Source organism: Nicotiana tomentosiformis, chromosome 1 (assembly GCF_000390325.3).
Source record: "Nicotiana tomentosiformis chromosome 1, ASM39032v3, whole genome shotgun sequence".
NCBI lineage: Eukaryota > Viridiplantae > Streptophyta > Magnoliopsida > Solanales > Solanaceae > Nicotiana > Nicotiana tomentosiformis.
Window position 1 is genome coordinate 111,855,887 of NC_090812.1, and position 22,189 is coordinate 111,878,075.

Here is a 22,189-nt window from a genome sequence, read left to right on the forward strand (position 1 = left end):
GACATATGTCGAGCCTTAAAAAAAGAGATAACCTGACTAGATGCATTGATAGACGAACCCTTCCACTCCAATCTAGGCAACTCTAGCATCGCCAAGATAACGATCTTTGTATGGCAATCAAGGATGGCGTGATATGGAGATAACTAGTCCAATGTCTACTAGCATAATTCCAAGACCTGGTGTCACAAGTATTTGAGCTACTAGTAGAATATACAAAACACTAACTACTGTCTAAAGTAAAGTAGACAGAAAGTAAATACAAAAGAGAGACTTTAGGTGGCTGCAGAATGGACTCAGAAGCAGCTCACCACTAAGTCTCGGAGTATCATGGGTGCACGCCGGGATGAATACCAGATGCACCTGCATCAAGTCTTGCACGGTTAGTGCAGAAGTGTAGCGTGAGTACATAAGCAGCATGTACCCAGTAAGTATCCAGTCTCACCTCGAAGAAGTAGTGACGAAGAATCGATATCGACACTTATTATGGGCCAATAATAAAATGCAAGAATTATAATAGGTATGGGACATGGAAATAATAATAATAATAATAACACAACAACAAACAGTGAATAAATGGTTCCTTAATGGATGATAAAAATCCAAGAAATCCTCTAGCTAAACACCTACTAATCCCATTTTAATTTCTGCCATTAAATGAATTATATCCTCATAAATCATGAAATAATATTAAGTGTAATCGGGTTCCGAGTATTATCACGCATGATTTATGCCGAGGTCGTACGGCCCGATAAAAAAAATATACTGTGTTCACTGCCAAGGGCCGAACAACACGAACCATAGATGTATCTATTAACTTTCCGAGGCGAACGAACCTCTCCCATGACAGTAGAGAAGTTTACCTAGCTAGCGGAATACTTGCAACGCGAGTGGACATGGACTTCTTAGAATTATTATATATATTCCTCAATTATTCCCAAAAATATGAAATCTAAATTGGAGAGTTTCAAACTTAAAATCCCAAATCTAAGCTTTAATTAAGACAATTAATAGGCATAACAAACATGACAGTACAATCAAGGCATACTGTAAATCTAAGACTACCCGAACATCTTATGGAATATTGCTACGCATGGATTCTCATCACCTAGTGCGTACGTAGCTACCCACACAAGTAATTCACAACAAAAATACACCTAAGGGGATTAGTTCCCTCTTATAAAGTTAGACAAGAGACTTACCTCGTTATCAAGCTCACTTTCGATCCACAAATATGTTTTAAATCCTCAACTCGGTGTCAAACAACCCGAAACTAGTCAAATATTATATAAATTAATCAATACATGTTCAAAACTTTATAATTTAACTATTAGAGTAATTACCCAACCAAAATTGGAAGATTCCTAAAATTCACCTCCAGGCCCACGTGTCCGGTTTCTGAAAATTTTCAAGGATAGTTGTTACCCATAACCTCACGAACTCAAATATATCATTTTCATCCCATTCCATAATCATTTTCATGGTTAAATCTTATTTTTATCAAAACCTAGATTTTTCAACTAAACCCACAATTTTCATAATTTTACATGTTAAAATCTACCAATAATCTATGTATTTAACTTACATCGGATAGAAATTACTTACCTTCAATATCTAGGTGAAAAACCCTCTCTAAGAAGCTCCAAAAATTGCCCAAGAAGTGAAAGAAATGAACCAAAATGGCCTAAGTCCCGTATTAAATGGACCTCACTGCCTCCAGCATTTTTCGCTTTTGCGGACCTGTGGTCGCATCTGTGGTGCCGCACCTGCAGAAAATCCTTTTCAGGTGCGGTCCTAGCCCAGGATGGTTGACTCTGCTTCTGCGGACGGGCTCCCGCATCTGCGGAGAGTGGAGCGCATATGCGGTCCAGGCCTGGCCAGCCTCTTCTCGCACCTGCGGATTCTCATCGTAGAAGCAAGGCCGCTTCTGCGGATGCTCCTCCGCTTCTACGGACCACTAGCCACATGCCCAAAGCTGCTTCTGCAGCCAAGAGCTCGCACCTGCAGGCTTGCACCTGTGGACAAAAGCTCGCAGGTGCGGGCACACCATAATTGGTGCACCAGCAGCCCTTTTAAGCTCTAACTCGATCCGTGCATCGTCCGAGTAGCACCCGAGGCCCACGAGGCCTTGTCCAAACATACCAACATGTTTGCAAACATGAGACGGACTTGCTCAAACCCTCAGAATACGGAAAACAAAAGCAAAACTAAGAATCACACCCAAACAAAATCGAATCAACTTATGAACTTCAAGTTCTTCCAACTTGCTCCGAACGCGCCGAATCATACTTAAACTACTCGAAATGGTACCAAATTTTGCGTGCAAGTTTTAAATCACCATACAGAACTATTCCCGGGCTCGGAATCTCAAATGGACCTCGATAACTCCAATACCTACTCCAAACCAAATTTATAAAACTTTAAAACCTTCAATGCACCAACTTTTAACTTTATGCGCCGAAACGCTCCCGGGTCATCCAAAACCCGATCCGAACATACGCCCAAGTCCAAAATCATCATACGAACTTATTGGGACAGTCAAATATCGGTTCCAAGATCGTTTACTAGAAATGTTGAACCAAGTCAAACTTAACCTTTTAAAGTCAATATTGAGGAACTAAGTGTTCTGATTTTAACCCGAACCCTTCCAAACCCAAACTAACCATCCCCGCAAGTCACAAAACAGCAAAAGAACATATGAGGAGTCTTATTTAGGGGAACGGGGATCTATAAAGAAATACGACCGGTTGGGTCATTATATTGTCCACCTCTTAAACAAATATTCGTACTCAAACGGGTCTAGAATCATACTTGGAGTGCCGAATAAGTGTGGATATCTGCCCCGCATGTCCTCCTTGGCCTCCCAAATCACCTTCCATCACGATTCCCAAACCGCTCTAAACTTTCTCAAGGCACGCGGCTATCCTTCCATAAATCCATATGCTAATCTGCCATTCTTAATTCGGTTAAACCATCTCCTTTCAGAAACTTCTCGACATTTTCTTTTCATACTTGACCTGCTAGCAATTCAACCACCACGAGAGACCTCCTGCCATGTCCTTCCTCGTCCTTCGCTGCCCAAATGATGCCTCAAATCAAAACCCATCTCTGTAGCATCTGAACTAATAAATTGCTACCAACTCTAAACCTCCTGGAAGATCATCTTTCTCGAGCCATCAACATTAGAATTACCAATTCGAAACGGAACCGCTATACACCGCTATCTCTGAAAACCGCTTCTTAGGCTCTATTTCACCACACTTTGCCTGAAGGCAAATCAAAGAAGACTATAACACCGATGAACCTTAATGCGTTCCAAATAGAACGACGATACCACATCACAAATGAGAATTCCACCATGATCAAAATACTGAGTCTCGTCACTTCATCAACCAAGGCCTGAACATCCATAGTCTGATTGCCTTTCCTTTGCTGGAATTGAATGCCAAACTTCTAAATCATGCACCGTGAAATCCTCTTTTCATGTCATTCACTGTCTCGACACATAGACATGCACCATAACCTCACACCAACACTGTGCAATAACAATGCATAGACATCATAGCAATCCGTGCACAGTCTCGAAACCATTAGGAAATATAGATGCTGAGCTGGAACAACAGAACATCCTTCCGCAAGGCGATGATAATAGCCTTCCAGAGCAAGTAGGGAAAACATCCGACACCACGTCTGTAGTACCACCACAACTACTCAACTCCCGATTGATAACAAGCACTTCACATCGTATAAGATTGAGTGGGAAAGAAATAAAGGCAAATGTCTCAAAGGAATCAAACTGCACAATGAGGAATCAAGAAGGGAAGTGCTCCTAACAGCCCTGTAGCCTCTCGAAGATAAGTACAGACGTCTCTGTACCAATCCACAAGACTCTACTAGACTTGCTCATGACTCGTGAGACCTAAGTTAACCTAACGCTCTGCTACCAAGCTGTCACGACCCAAAATCTACTAAAGACCGTGATGGCGCCTAACGCCGCCGTCAGGCAAGACAACAGTGATTGATCAACTTAATTACTCATTTTATTACTTTTGAAATCAAAATCTCTATTAATTAAATAGTATAAAATAGAATTTATAGGGTAAAATGATAATAACTACGTGAACTACAATAATGAACAACCAGTAGGAACCCCCAAAACCTGATGTCACAAGTGCATGAGTATTAACTAGGAAATATAATAAAATACAACATCTGTCTAGAATACAAGTTAGACAGGAGAATATAAATTACTCGGATGGAGACTCTGTATGTTGCGAATCGTAACATGGAATGCAACTCACCATAAAGTCCCCGCAAATGTCGCGCCTGTATGCCCAAATGACCACCAGAAACATATATATATAACAATAAGTATAACAAGTGTAGCATGAGCACGTAAATCAACGCTTATCCAATAAGTATCTAGCCTAACCCTAGAGAAGTAGTGACGAGTGGTCGACATCGACACTTACTAGTGGTCTAATAAGTTAATATAATAATTCAAAACAGATATGAAGTGCACTACAACAATGGGGTAAACCTGTAAATTTCATAATCCTCCAAATATTTCTTTTAAAGTATAAATTTCTCGATCTTGTATTCTACCTTAATAGCTTAGAAAATGCCAAGTATCAATATCAAATAAATTAGGAATACCATAAAATGCCGGGCATCAGTGGAAGGTTTATCTCGTGACTATTCAGACTAATAGCGATCTAACGCATGAATCTACCTAGGTCGTTCGACGCAATCCGGAATAATATGTACTCTGTCGAGGGTCGAGCGACACAAACCATAGATGCATCTATTATAGTGGCGAGGCGTTCGGCTCGCACCATAAGAAAGGAAGAAAGTTATCGAATTACGAGACACGTGTTTACAATATAGTACATGAGCACATAACGAATATAATCTTTACCGTTTCTCAAATAACTCACCCACAACTCAAAGTGTTAGGGCTCGGCCTAGAATACATATATTTATTCCTAAATCAATTTCAATTATAACTTCCATTAATTAAGCCAGCGGGAATGAGTTCAAATAATTTAAATATTATATGATAAGATCCTAAGTCTACCCGTACATAAACATACTTTAGCTACGTATGGACTCTCGTCATCTTATGCGTACGTAGCACCCACAACTAGTTGCAATAACAATGAATATCACCTAGGGGATAATTTCCTCCTCACAAGGTTAGACAGGAGACTTACCTAGCTCCGAAGTTCCAAAACCGGCTCCAACACTTCTCTAACTCTTCAATTCAAGCCAAACGATCCGAAAATAGTAAAATAATGTGCAACTCAGTCCAAATATACTCCAATGCTTATAATTAATCAATTCCTAACAATCCCCAATTCCGCTTTAAAAGTCATTAAAGTTAACTCTCGGTCCCATGTGCCCGGATTCTAAAACTTTTCGAAGATAAACATTACCCATAACATTACGAACTCAAATATATAATTTGTTCCTAATTCCATGTCCAAATTCATGGTAAAAATCCAAAAATACCAATCTCTAGGTTTTTCACCAAAATCCCAAATTTCTACAAATTGCGATTCTTAAATCCATATATAAACCATGTATTTAACTCACAATGTAAAGAAATCACTTACCCCATAATAGATGATGAAGATGGCACTCCAAAATTGCTCCAAAATCGGCTCCCATGGACGAAATGAAGTGAAAATGGCCAAACCCCGGTTTTAAAAGAACACACTAAGATGGATACTTCTTTTGTAAGAATTTGATCTTGAAATAAAAGATAGGAAAGGTTTAGAAAATCACGTGCCTGACCATTTATCACGTTTGGAAAATCCACCAACTGAAACAATAGATATCAAGGAGGAATTTTCTGATGAGTATGTTTATACAACCGCAACAGTTACAAATAATACACCTTGGTTTGGTGACATTGCCAACTACTTAGTTGGAGGATGGATCCTAAAAGATCTATCTTGCGAACAAAGAAAAAGGCTAAAAAAAGAGACAAGATATTATTTTTGGGAAGATCCTTACTTGTTTAAATTTTGTGCAGATGGTATGATCAGGATATGTGTACCAGAAACAGAGATGAATAGTATCCTAAGACACTGTCATGATGGAGCTGTAGGAGGACACTAGGGAGGAAGACAAACAACCGCAAAAGTGCTTGAAGTTGGTTTTTTCTGGCCCACTTTATTCAGAGATGCAAGAAATTATGTCGCCACTTGCGAAAAATGCCAGAGAAGCGGTAACATTTCAAAAAGGGATGAGATGCCTCTTAACTCTATCCTTGTGTGTGAAATATTTGATGTTTGGAGCATTGATTTTATGAGTCCTTTTCCTCCTTCAAATGGCTGTGAATATATTTTAGTTGTTGTTGATTATGTTTTAAAATGGGTAGAGGCAATGGATACTAGAAAAAATGATGCTCATGTTGTTTGTGCATTTCTCAAGAAAAATATATTCTCTAGATTTGTAACTCTACGAGTTATCATAAGTGATATAGGAACTCATTTTGTAAATAAATAATTTGCTAGTTTGTTGTCAAAATATGAAGTAACTCATAAAATAGGAACTCCATATCATGCTTAAACAAGCAGGCAAGTTGATGTATCCAATAGAGAATTAAATGGAATTTTAGAAAAACTACTGGTTCTTCTCGAAAAGATTGGTCTTTAAAGTTAGATGATGCTTTATGGGCATACAGAACTGCTTTCAAAACTCCCATAGGCACATCTCCTTATAGACTAGTTTTAGGAAAATCTTGTCATTTACCGGTGGAACTTTAACTTAAAGCATATTGGGTTATAAAGTTGTTAAATCTAAATTTTTCAGATGCAGGTAAAAATCGTTTGTTGCAGCTTGATGAATTTTAGGAGTTCAGACTTGAAGCATATGAAAATGCTAAATTGTACAAAGAAAAGACAAAAAATGGCATGATAACTTCATTCTCCATAAGGAGTTTACAATTGGAGATCAAGTTCTTTTGTACAATAGCCGGTTGAGATTATTCCCGGAAAAATTCAAGTCACGTTGGTCAGGATCGTACATTGTAACAGAAGTGACACCCTATGGTGCCATTGAAATACAACGTACAGATGGGGAGACAAATTCAAAGTAAACAATAATCGTTTGAATCCTTATATTAGCAGATTCTTCGATAAACAGGCTTCAATAATCCTTTTTGCCTAATTTTGAAAATAAGTCGAGCTGGCGACGTTAAACTCAGAACTATTTTCTTTCCCTCTCTTTAATCGTTTTAAGTAATTATTAGTAGTAACATATAATATTTCCGTTTTAGAAAATATATATAATAAAATTAGTTTTTTCTTATAAAAAAAGTAAAATAATAATAATAATTGCATGTTTGTATTATATATATATATATATATATATATATATATATATATATATATATATATATATATATATATATGTAGTATGTATTAGTATATTTTGCTATGATAAAGAATCACTCCCATGATTTCGACAATGAAAGTTTTTTTCTATCATGAAAAAGAACATTTTCTTTGCCATAATCTTGTCTTTATTATATGAGAGAAACCTGGAGAAGTCAAGAAAAAGTAAATCATGCCAGAATCGAAAACATCAGAGAAGCTCCTTTATCTCCTTTTACTTTTAATTTATTTGTCATGAGGACATGACATTATTTAAGCTTGGTGGTAGAAGAATATGTTTGTTATAAATGTGTTTCTTTTAAGTTTTTTCCCTATTAAATATAAAAAACACATATATGTTACAACTGAAAAATGTGTTTTTAGTAAAATTATAAAATTTAAAAAAAACTGAAAAAAATCAAATAAAATTTGAGTTGCTTTATTCTTAAGGCAACTTATTTCATTTACTTCCATGGATTTCTTGTTCAGTTCTTTGCCATGGTAGTAATATTTTGAAATGAACATTTTTTAGGACTTTTAGTTGTTTTAATTTATTTTGGTAAATAAGTTGGCTTAACTTGATTTGACTTGAAAAGCATGACACTTAGAAAAGACGAATTTGATTAAGTACCATTCACGGGGTTTTATGATCACTTTTCTAAGCTCATACTTACTTATTGGTGATTGAAATCATAGTTTTTGTTGGTCCAAAGTGTATTGTGCGGTTAGTTTATATTGTCTAGTTCTCCTGCTTATCTGGAAATCTAGAACTTGCCTTGAATGTGGTTTGAGGCGAAATTGTAGGTAGATTTTTGAGTTGAGAAATGAAAGTGAGCTTTCTTTGTTGAGGCAGAGCCTAAATTGACCTACCTTGATGATTTTTATCCCTAGTTAGCCCGGTTGAGCTTAAATAAATATCTCTTACTTTGTTGGTCGCCAAGCTTTAACCCTTAGCTTGTTTGTTGTTATGACTTATTATTTGTTCACCCAATTCCCTTTTGGGTTTTTTAAGAGTTGATCTGAATGTAAAAATCTAGGATTGAGGTGTAATTGCGAAAAGAACTGGTGAAAGAATAATTATTTGAACTTGTCGATCTTTTGAAATATTGTCATGAGAACTAAAAAAAAAAAATTAATAGCAACAAAGAAAAGTTGGCAACTCCAATTTATTTTTTGAAAGGGATGAAAAAAACAGAGGTTTATTGTTTAAATGAGATGAAAGGCAATTGTACTTGAGAAATAAAATAAATGTGTAGTGCCTATAGGGAATTTGAGTCACTATTATCTCTATGTATTCTACTCATAACTAAGCCTACTTTACAACCTTGAAAAAGTCCTACACGATCTTAACTCAGAGACTCCTAAATTAGTGGAGAACCACATGATAGTCAAGCTTATGGTTATTTCCAGTAGCTTGAGGTACTTCTTTGTTGAGAGTGAACGAATTTTTCTATCTATGCTCTTCTTTATTTAACATCTATATATTCTGAGATATATGGGCATCTCTTTTCATTTGGTGAGACGCACCCGGGATTAGGTAATATTATGATTCCAGTTCTCAATAGGTAAGCATGAGCACAGTAAAAAGTTGTTAGAACTTATGAGTAGGTCTTAATTAATTCTTTTCTATCAAAACTTGTAACGACCCAACTTATTGTTTTGAGTATTTAGGCTCCTTTCAACTATTTGAAGTCTTAAATAGCTTCATGTGATGTGTTATGACGTGTGTGAATCGTTTGTTTTGGTTTTCAGGTGTTTCGGAATTAGTTCGGAAGAATGAATTTCATGTTTGAAGCTTTAAGTTGGAAGAGTTGACCAAGTTTGAATTTCTAGTATTCGACCTCAAATCGGAGTTTTGATGATTATGTTAGGTCCAGATGATGATTTTGGACTTGGGAATATGCCCAGAATTTTATTTGGATATTTCTAGAAGGTTTCGAGACCAATTGGCGAAAGTTGGAAATTAAAGGCTTGGAATGTTCATAAGTTTGAACGGGAGTTGACTTTGATGATATCGGGTTCATATCGTGGTTCAAAAATTTTTTGTAGCTTCGTTATGTTATTTATGACTTGTATGAAAAATTAAAGTCATTCTGGATTGATTTGATACGTTTCAGCACGAGTTTTGGAAGTTGGAAGATTCAAAGTTCATTAAGTTCGATTTGAGGTGCGATTCGTGATTTTGATATTGTTAGGTGTGATTTGAGACCTCGAGTAGGTCCGTGTTATGTTACGGGACTTGATGGTATATTCGGATGGAGTCCTGAGTGTCACGACCCAAAATCTAACTAGTCGTGATGGCACCTAACCCAACCCGCTAGGTAAGCCAGTTAACCACTAACCAATTCCAATAACGATCAATAAAGCAATCAAGTAAAGAATTTATCTGAATATGATACATTCCCCAAGAACTGGTAGTACAAATCATGAGCTTCTAAGAATAGAATTTACAAAGCTGAAATGAAATAAATACATCGTCTGTTTGAAAAGTACATAAACAGAGTTTTATAGATCTAAAGCTACCACAAACAAGAAGCAGCTACAACTGAGATGCAGGTATGTCTTCAATCTAGCTTCCATCAATCACCGCAACATCAACAGCCAACATCTACACGCAAGGTGCAGAAGTGTAGTATGAGTACAACTGACCCCATGTACTCAATAAGTAACAAACCTAAGCTTAGGTTGAAAGTAGTGACGAGTTAACACAAGGTCGGGTACAATACCAATACTCCACAACAGTTCATAACAGCATAATACAAGTAATAAGAGATGTATCCCAGAAGTAAAATGCTCAGCTCGTTCACACTTCCAGAAAATAGTCAAGCTTTTCAAGTATCTTAGTGAAAATCCAAATCTTTTATAGAAAATGCCAAAAATATGAATAAGTTTAAAAACAAATATTTTTTCCAAAATCCTTTCAATAATAAATAAGATGTTTCATTTTCTTTCCAGATAACAAGTGTGAAATACCTCTTTATGCCCACATATCAATGTGTGTAAAAAAGTCATGGATGACATGATACCGTACAACATGAAGAAAAATGCATCTCTATGCCTGTATGTCATGTGTGCATTCCAATACCATGTATCTCACAGATGAATCATGTACTTACACACTCAGAGTGCTCAATCTCACTGTCTCATACTTTTCACTCATCATGCTCAATCACTCGGTACTGTATATGGCCCAGGGAAGATCCATCCCGGAATATATACATCACTGACCATCAGTCACTCAGTACCGAGGAAGGCCAATCCGGCCCCATGGAGAAGATCCATCTCCAGGTATATAAATGCTTCGGACAAGATCCATGTCCAGGGAAAATCCATCCCTCAATATAATCAACCACGCTCATTGGGGGTGTGCAGACTCTGGAGGGGCTCCTACAGCCCAAGCGCTATCATAAGCTAGATCCAGTCATAAATCAATTTAGCATGCTGCAGCGTGCAACCTGATCCCATAACTGTCACTCATAATCAGGCTCTCAGCCTCACTCAGTCATCAATCTCTCCCTCTCACTCACGGGCTCACAATGCCATGAAACTAGCCCGACAACAATGATATGATGTATCAATAAATAACAATTGAGATTGAGATATGATATGAATGCATGAATATGACTGAGTACGAAATATCAATGAAATCCGTGAGATGACAGCAAGAAACGACCACTATGGGTTCCAAGAGTATCGGCATAAAGCTTAAACATGATATATAGAATTATTGACAGCTCAATTACTTTAACACATGGTGAAAATACAGATATCAACAAAATAGGGCCACTATTCAGTGCCATGGAAAACAACAGAGTCCCAATTCACATGGTGTACGCCCACACGCCCATCACCTAGCAAGTGCGTCACCTTAACACAAATCACATAACATGTATTTCGGGGTTTCATACCCTCAGCTCCAAGATTAGAAGAGTTATATACCTCGAACAAGCAAATACCAATGCCGAGTAAGCCAAACGATGCTCCAAAGATGCCATCACGCGCGTTCCAACCTTCGAGCGGTTTGAAACTAACCAAAAATAACTCAAATACATCAAACAATGCTAAAGGAACCAATCCCGATCGAAAAAGATCAAATCTTGAATCAAAAGCCCAAAACCGTCCAAAAGTCCAACCCGGGCCCGCACCTTGGAACCTGACAAAAATTATAAAATTCAATAACCTATTCAATTACGAGCCCAACCATACTAGTTTCATTCAAATCCGACTCCAATTTGATGTTCAAAACTCAAAAATTCATATTATGAAACTTTAGGCCAAAACCCTCAATTTCCTCTTCAACATTCACAATCCAATTACCAAAAACAAAGGTAGATTCATGAAATACAACCAAAACCGAATAGAGAACACTTACCCCAATCCTTGTGATGAAAATTGCTTCAAGAATCTCCTCAATCCGAGCTCCATAGATCCCAAAATGTAAAAATGGCCGAAACCCTCTATATAGAGTACTTTATACTTCTGCCCAGGCATCCTCTTACGCGAACGCGGGAAAACCATCGCGTTCGCGATGAACAAAATGCACACTGCCATAAAAGACTCTACGCGTTCGCGATGCACCCCATGTGAACGCGATGAACACTGCTGCCAAAGCTTCATGAACGTGACTAACCGTACGTGATCGCTGAGAAGAACATGCAAATTCCCAGCTGCCAACCTCAACACTACGCGAATACGATCCTCCATACGCAAACGCGAAGAGGACTTGCCCCAACTCTACGCGAACGCGAGACATACTTCGCGATCGCGAAGAACAATTTGCTGTTGCCATCAAAATACACTACGCATTCGCGATACTTGCCACGCGAACGCGATGAAGAAATGTGACACTAGACACCAGTACTGAAAACATGAAGGCAAATAGCCCGAAATCAATCCGAACCACGCCCGAGCCCCTAGAGACCCCGCCCAAACATACCAACATATCCCATAACATAACACGGACCTACTCGAGGCATCAAAATACACATAACAACATCGAAACGATGAATCACACCTCAATTCGAAATCAATTAACTTTGAAACTTCAAACTTCCACAACCGATGGCGAAATCTATCTAATCACGTCCGATTGACCTCAAATTTTGTACACAAGTCACATTTGTCATTATGGACCTGCTCCAACTTCCGAAATCGGAAGCCGACCCCGATATGAAAAAGTCTACTCCCGGTCAAACTTTTCAAAATTCCAACTTTCGCCATTTCAAGCCAAAATCAACCACAAACCTCCAAATCACAATCCGAACGCGCTCCCAAGTCCAACATACCCAACGGTGTTAACGAAACCATCAAAATTCCAATCCGAGATCAAATGCTAAAAAGTCAAACTTGGTCAACTCTTTCGAATTTAAAGCTCCCTAGTTGAGAATCATTCTTCCAAATCAGTCCCGAATAACCTGAAAACCAAACCGACGATTCACACAAGTCAAAATACAACATACAGAGCTACTCATGCCCGTAAACTACCGAGCGAAGTGCAAATGCTCAAAACGACCGGTCGGGTCGTTACATCCTCCCTTACTTAAACATACGTTCGTCCTCGAATGTGTCCAGAGTTTTTCTCGAAGCCAACAAACCACCGTATGACCTTACCCTGCACATACTCGGGGGTGATCCCACGTCACCCTATCCCGTATAGGTATGATAACACCACATATCTGAAATTTCTTAATTCAACCTAGCCCATAAACCTTAGAACCAATTTTTTCCAACATCCGGAATTTCTTATAAGATCAGAATCCCGCATCAACACTCTGTATAAGTCTGAACAAGTTGTACCAAAAGCTGTAACCATAAATCAAATACTTAAAACTCAAATACCACATAGCTCAAATGCTCGAAACAATGATTTCTAATCACAATAGCTGCTCAAAATAACCCAATGCCGGTAATAAACCTAATATCAAACAAGACTCCATTCTAAAACCTTCGTACACTGCCAATGATGAAAGAAACATGCAGAACTCATAACCATTCATCAGATCAACAAGTCGTGGTACTCCATCTCCTTCGACAAGACTATAGCAAATTTCTAAGACGACTTTCGATTTTATCCTTCCAACCATGCTGTAATCTATTCCGATAGTATCCATTTTAGGTCCAATGACCTCATCTCATCCAACACGACCACTCTAGTGACATGGCACACCCATACAATCTAAAGCCACAACCCGTGCAATCCGTGCACCAATAAGCAACATTCCAAATGTACTCAATCATGGAAAATGACTCAAACGAGAGAACCGTCCCGCAAGCTCAACAAGTACCACCACAACGAAATGCTTAAACCCATCACACACCATAGAACCATAACACACGAATCTAACACAAAGGATCATATTTCCACATAACTCTGCTGCAATGTGCGACCCTATCCAAATACTGGTTCATATGAAATACCTCAAGCCACCATGCTAAAAATCAATAACCATGCGCAATTCGACATCAAGTACTCAAAGTGCATTACCATAACCACAGAGAGGCAAATGACACCATGCCCCACAAAACCCGAAAGAACATAACCAATACGCTATTAACCAAGCAATGCCCAATACTCTTCTCGCTCAAATTCTGCTATAAGGACACAATAGAACTGCACCATGTGTGCATACAACCAACGAATCACCACCCTTCGTAGCATAGCAAAGTAACTCACAGAACCTATCAGAATACGAATAAGCTCAACACCAACCGAATTGTACATCCCTCAACAATAGCAGTATGGAGCCAACCAATCTGGCTTGGTGTAGAATACACATCCTAATTGGGCCTACCAATGGACTCCCAAATCAGCTCTAGTCACCCACAAATAGATAAATAACCTCCGAAAGTCCACAATGACTGAATCATAACATATTCTATTATCTGGCTAGCTTCGGCCACAATTTCACAGTCCACAACCATGAAACAATCTGCTCTTGAGAACTCCCAATATCCAAATCCATAGAACCACGAGTCACCATATTTGATCCCAACTCCACCGCCAGAATGTCTAACACATCTCTCATACACGATCATCCTACGAGGAATACTTCTAAAATTCTTCCGTTCCACATAGCAAAATTTGAATATTAGCAGTCGATCAACCAGGAGAGTGTCGCAGTACCCATGAAGTATCCATAAATCAAAACATAGTGCCCCTTCTGAAATGTATACTCTCGTCAAGCCATACCAAATAGTAATATCATTTACCTAGTCATCTGAACCCGTCCATGCTTCCTACGAATCTATGACCTTCCCTTCCAAACAGAACTGTGATCCCACTCACGTAAATCTCAATCCCACACAACACACCGCATATACCATGCCATCATATGAAAAAATACGAGAATTTCATAGTCCACTCCGAGTCACAAGAAACTACATACTCAATTAGCCAAGGACCTTCCATTTGATTTCATCCAGGAGAAATTCACTATACACCACCTGCTCCTCACGCCAGTAGGAAATATACCCCTCGAACCTTGGTAAATACCATTGAGAACTCTTCAAAACCCATTTGCACCTAACTAAGCTATCTGAACCGAATTTCTCTAACTCAACCCAGCTACACATGTTGCCAAAACCCCAGAGCATTGCCATGAAACACCTGTAGACACTAGCCACATCTTAAGTACCTAAAGAACCGATGATACCCATTACTGTGCTAACCCAACCTATTACCAAGTTGTCTTATTTCTCCAAGTCCCTTCCAAATTACCTTCAAACTGATACTTCTCCTTGCTGGTACACCACGACCCTTAAACAAAATTCACCACACAAGAGACCCTAGTATAGAACCACAACGCCCTAAGGCCCATAAGCCGCTGACTTCCCTCTTAAGCACGCCAAAGCACCACAACCGCGACACCCACTCTAAGGAGACCTTATGTGAACCTAAAACTGTTTCCTTCACCTTCTTGATGCTGACATGCATAATCCACAATGCTTTAAAAATGTCACAAATCTCGACACCATCCAATGTAACTCTCAGTTTCTAGCCATATACAAATCTAAAAAATTCCAAATCGCTACATATAAATCTTGAATCCATCAAAACCATTCTCGAGAGTCATACACTCTACTCAAATCTCAATTAAACCGACCAAACAGACATAATGACCTGTGCTCCATTAGCACACTAACACCCAAGGGAGTAACCCACACTCCTAAGCAACCGAGCAATTTCCTACTCTATGTACACTACATTCTTTGCGAATAGCCACTCAATTATTCCATAATGACCATATACCCATAGAGTGTAATACGACCCGTATCCAGAAATTCCCTTACTCGAGTCATCCTCACTCTCAACCCCTGCAGTCATAGCTGATTTTCTAGTATACCTCAAATCAAAAACAATACAACACATAATCGTGCAATCAACTTGTTGATAACAGACTCCCCCACTTGGCTCCAAGCCATAGATCAAAACACACAACTCACAATGCCCATACTCTATTACTGCCATAATACTGCAGTGAGATTCAACCAAATCCTTCCTGAGCTCTTGTAACGCAAACCATCTAATACTTCGCATTATCTGAAAATCTCACATTCACCCTTGTAATAGTCAAGCCAACTTCCACAAGTGATCCAAACTCAAATTGCAACATATATCATTCACTGGTAAAAGAGAACTCTCTACAAAATATTATAGGGATCACACAACCTTAGGACACCTCGCAGGAGATAACCCACCTGCTTTGCCTCAAACTGACATCTTTCTATACCCTTCCACAGTCACAACTACTATGCAATCACTTAATCTTCTCGATTTTGAAATCATCAACAAGACATGAGAATCTACTTCATTCCACAACTAAACAACATAAGATATCCCTCAACACACCCATAACTCGAGACCACGCCAAATCAAGACAGAAATCAGACACCCCATAGTCCTAGCTACATCTCAAGTAAAATCTTCTCATCATATTCGAACAATCTGAACACATCTCGCAATTTCATCATATCACCATATAGTCATCCAATCACAAATTCCACTAATAGGGACACTAACGGACCTATAAGTCCCCAAAGCACATGCTCACAAAATTGAAATATTTGTGCTCAAGCTACCGTCAAAACCTGGCCTCAAGTCCTCCAGACTGGCCCATCATCAGCATGCCAAAATCACATCTCGCACCTCAACCATGGAATCACAAGCCACCGGCACACAACCCATACCAAGCGCTCACATGCGCATAGGAATGCGTGGAAGGAATTCAAAGAGTTATGCCTCAAGCTGAATCAATGCCGCACGATAAGGAATGAAAGATGGGAAATATATCCTAAATGCCATGTAGCCTCTCGAAGATAGGTACAAACTTCATCATACCGATCCGCAAGATTTTACTAGACACTTTCTCATGACTTGTAGAACCTATGAACCTAGAGCTCTGATACCACCTTATCACGACCCAAAATCCAACTAGTCATGATGGTACCTAACCCAACCAACTAGGTAAGCCAGTTAACCACTTACCAATTCAAATAACGATCAATAAAGCAATTAAGTAAAGAAATTATTTGAATATGATACATTCCCCAAAGAACTGGTAGCACAAATTATGAGCTTCTAAGAATAGAATTTACAAAGCTGAATTGAAATAAATACATCGTCTGTTTGAAAAGTACATAAACAGAGTTTTACATATCTAAAGCTACCCCGAACAAGAGGCAGCTACAACCGATACACATGTACATCTTCAATCCAGCTCCCATCGATCACCGCAACATCAACAGCCAATATCTGCACACAAGGTGCAGAAGTGTAGTATGAGTACAACCGACCCCATGTACTCAATAAGTAACAAACCTAACCTTAGGTTGAAAGTAGTGACGAGCTAACACAAGGTCGGGTACAATACCAATACTCCACAACAGTTCATAACAGCATAATACAAGTAATAAGAGATGTATCCCAGAAGTAAAATGCTCAGCTCGTTCACAGTTCCAAAAAATAGTCAAGCTTTTCAAGTATCTTAGTGAAAATCCAAATCTTTTACCGAAAATGCCAAAAATATGAATAAGTTTAAAAATAATAATTTTTCCCAAAATCCTTTTAATAATAAATAATATGTTTCATTTTCTTTCCAGATAACAAGTGTGAAATACCTCTCTATGCCCACATATCAATGTGTGTAAAAAAGTCATGGATGATGTGATACCGTACAACATGAGGAAAAATTCATCTCTATGCCTCTATGTCATGTGTGCATGCCAATACCATGTATCTCAAAGATAAATCATGTACTCACACACTCAGAGTACTCAATCTCACTGTCTCATACTTTTCACTCATCATGCTCAACCACTCGGTACTGTATATGGCCCAGGGAAGATCCATCCCGGAATATATACATCACTGACCATCAGTCACTCAGTACCGAGGAAGGCCAATCCGGCCCCATGGAGAAGATCCATCTCCAGGTATATAAATGCTTCGTACAAGATCCATGTCCAGGGAAGATCCATCCCTCAATATAATCAACCATGCTCACCGGGGTGTGCAGACTCCGGAGGGGCTCCTACAGCCCAAGCGCTATCATAAGCCAGATCCAGTCATAAATCAATATAGCATGCTGCGACATGCAACCCGATTCCAAAACTGTTACTCATAATCAGGCACTCGGCCTCATACAGTCATCAATCTCTCCAGTCTCACTCACGGGCTCACAATGTCATAAAACTAGCCCGACAATAATGATACGATGTATAAATAAATAATAACTGAGACTGAGATATGATATGAATGCATGAATATGACTGAGTACAAAATATCAATGAAATCAGTGAGATGACAATAAGAAACGACCACTATGGATCCCAGGAGTATAGGCATAAAGCCTAAACATGATATCTAACATGATTGACAGCTCAATTACTTTAACACATGGTGAAAACACGGATATCAATGAAATAATGCCATTATTCAGTGCCATGGAAAACAACAGAGTCCCAATTCACATGTTACATTCCCACACGCCTGTCACCTAGCATGTGCGTCACCTCAACACAAATTACATAACACGTATTTTAGGGTTTCATACCCTCATCTCCAAGATCAGAAGAGTTATATACCTCGAACAAGCAAATACCAATGCCGAATAAGCCAAGCGATGCTCCAAAGATGCCATCACGTGCGTACCGACCTCTGAACGGCTCGAAACTAACCAAAACAACTCAAATACATCAAATAATTCTAAAGGAACCAATCCCGATCGAAAAAGATCAAATCTTGAATCAAAAGCCCAAAACCGGCCAAAAGCCCAACTCGGGCCTGCACCTCGAAACCCGATAAAATTTACAAAATTCAACAACCCATTCAATTACGAGTTCAACCATACTAGTTTCACTCAAATCCGACTCCAATTCGATATTCAAAACTCAAAAATTCATATTATGAAACTTTAGGCCAAAACCCCCAATTTCCTCTTCAAAATTCACAATCCAATTACCAAAAATGAAGGTAGATTCATGAAATATAACCAAAACTGAGTAGAGAACACTTATCACAATCCTTGTGATGAAACTTTCTCCAAGAATCGCCTCAATCCGAGCTCCATAGCTCCCAAAATATACAAATGGCCGAAACCCTCGAAATAGAGTATTTTATACTTCTGCCGAGGCATCCTCTTACGCGAACGCGGGAAAACCATCGCGTTCGCGATGAACAAAATGCACACTGCCACAAAAGACTCTACGCGTTCGCGATGCACCCCACACGAACGCGATGAACACTGCTGCCAAAGTTTCGCAAATGCGACTAACCTTACGCGATCGCAGAGAAGAACACTCAAATTCCTAGCTGCCAACCTCAACACTACGCGAACGCGATCCTCCATACGCGAACGCGAAGAGGACTTGCCCCAACTCTACGTGAACGCGAGACATACCTCGCGATTGCGAATAAAAGTTTGCTGCTTCCATCAAAATACACTACGCGTTCACAATACTTGCCACGCGAACGCGATGAAGAAATGTGACACCAGACACCAGCACTGAAAACATGAAGGAAAATAGCCCGAAATCAATCCGAACCACGCCCGAGCCCCTTGGGACCCCGCCCAAACATACCAACATGTCCCATAACATAACATGGACCTACTCAAGGCGTCAAAACACACATAACAACATCGAAACGACGAATCAAACCTCAATTTGAAATCTATGAACTTTGAAAGTTAAACTTCCATAACCGATGCCGAAACCTATCAAATCACGTCTGATTGACCTCAAGTTTTGCACATAAGTCACATTTGACATTATGGACCTGCTTCAACTTCTGGAATCAGAATCCGACCCCGATATCAAAATATTCACTCCCGGTCAAACTTTCCAAAATTCCAACTTTTACCATTTCAAGCCAAAATCAACCACGGACCTCCAAATCGCAATCCGGACGCGCTCATAAGTCCAAAATCACCCAGCGGAGCTAATGGAAGCATCAAAATTCCAATACCAGGTCAAATGCTAAAAAGTCAAACTTGGTCAACTCTTTCGAATTTAAAGCTCCCTAGTTTAGAATCATTCTTCCAAATCAGTCCCGAATAACCTAAAAACCAAAACCGGCGATTCACACAAGTTATAATACATCATACGGAGCTACTCACACCCGTAAACTATCAAGCGAAGTGCAAATTCTCAAAACGATCGGTCAGGTCATTATATCGAGTGGCTCGGGTGTGTTCCGGGGCGAGTTTTGAATAAGTTTGGGCATTTCGGTACTCTGATGATGTTATGGGAACAGTAGGTGTGCGGATGCACATTTTGGAGTGCTGAGGAAATATAAGGAATTTGGAGATGATCCAAAAATAAAAGTTGTAGCCCTTTGAGTATAGTTTTCAGAAAGTTAAATCATTCATCATTTGGACATTTGTACAGAACGTTATGATCAATTTACTGAATACTGGTAGTGCAGTCACTACTGGACTGCGATCGTACAATTTGGGTTGTGGCCGCATAACCTGGAATGTGCGGACTGCACAAAAAATGTGCGGTCAGCACATTGGGAGATCAGATTGTTGCACCTTATAAATGAGAGTTAGAGTATTATTTTATATTTGGACATTGGGAGATCGGTTTGTGGTGATGTTTTGTGAGATTTTCAAGAAATTCATTGGGGTAAGTGATTCTAACTCGGGTTTTGTTAATATAAATGAATATATCATTGTTTTCATCATTTATTTTGTATTTTGAGATGGAAATTTAGAGAAAATTGTAAAAAAATCATAAAACGAATTTTTGGAATTTGAATGTCGATTCAGAGTCGGATTTGAGTGAAACTAGTATGGTTGGACTCATAATTGAATGAGTTGTCAAATTTTATGAGTTTCATCGAATTCCGAAACATGGGCCCCACTGCCGACTTTTCGAGCGGAGTTGAATTTTTTTATAAATTGTTAAATTTCAAGCATTGGAGTATATTTTGAATAATTTTCTCGTTGTTTGAATAGATACAGATCGTTTGGCCTGAATTGAGGAGATAGGAATGCGTTTGGAGGTTGATACGCGCAGAATGGAATTTCCAGAGTATTGTTTATCTTGCTCGGTATTGGATTCAGCTTGTTTAAGGTAAGTAACCTTTCTAAACTTGGAGCAGAGGGTATAAACCCCAAAAATACGTGTTATATGATTTACTTGGGGGTGACGCACATGCTAGGTGACAGGTGTGTGGGCATGCACCGTAAAAACTGTGACGTAATTAATTACGTGGAATTGTGTAGTCATCATGTTTAGCCTAATGTCGCATGTCTACGTATTTTAACCCTTACTTGCAATTTGTGCAACATGCTTAGTTGAATTACCTATTTCCTTGATTTCTTATTCAGTCTTTAACTGTAAGATTCCTTGTTGTAAATTTGTTGTTCCATGGGTTATGAGTGATGTATTTACTTTTGGGACTACGAGGCGGTACCTCGGAAGCTCCCTTGTTGCATATTTACTTTTGGGACTACGAGGCGGTACTTGGGAGCTCCCCTATTGCATATTTACTTTTGGGACTACGAGGCAGTATCTCAGGAGCTCCCATGTTACATATTTACTTTTGGGACTACGAGGCGGTACCTCGGGAACTCCCATGTTGCATATTTACTTTTGGGACTACGAGGCGGTACCTCGGGAGCTCCCCTGTTGAATATTTACTTTTGGGACTATGAGGCGGTACCTCGGGAGATCCCCTGTTGTATATTTACTTTTGGGACTATGAGGCAGTACCTCGGGATCTCCCCTGTTGCATATTTACTTTTGGGACTATGAGGCGGTACCTCAGGAGCTCCCCTGTTGCATATTTACTTTTGGGACTACGAGACGGTACCTCGGGAGCGCCCCTGTTGTTTATTATCCAGATATTCATACTATAGCACGTGAGTTATCCGTGCGGATTATAGCGCTTGGGCTGAAGGAGCCCCTCCATAGTCTGCACCCCACACAATGAGCACAATTGATTTATTTATATTTGGGATGGAGTTCCCTGGGCTGGATTGGCCCTATACAGTACTAAGTGACTGAATGTCAGTTATTACGTATATATTTGGGATGGATCTTCTTTGGGTTGGATTGGCCATATACACTACTGTGAGATTGAGTACTCTGAGAGTATGAGTACATGAGTTCATCATTGTGCTGCATTGCATTAGCCATGCATAGTTGATATGTAGGCATATAGGAGTATTTTTCCTCATGCCATATGATAATGAGATTTCTTATCTGCCGTTAAAGTTTTTTTTGAGAAAAATCACAGGTTTCAGACTTAGTCAAATTTTCGGTGACTTTCGGCAAAAGATTTGAGTTTTACTATTATATTGAAA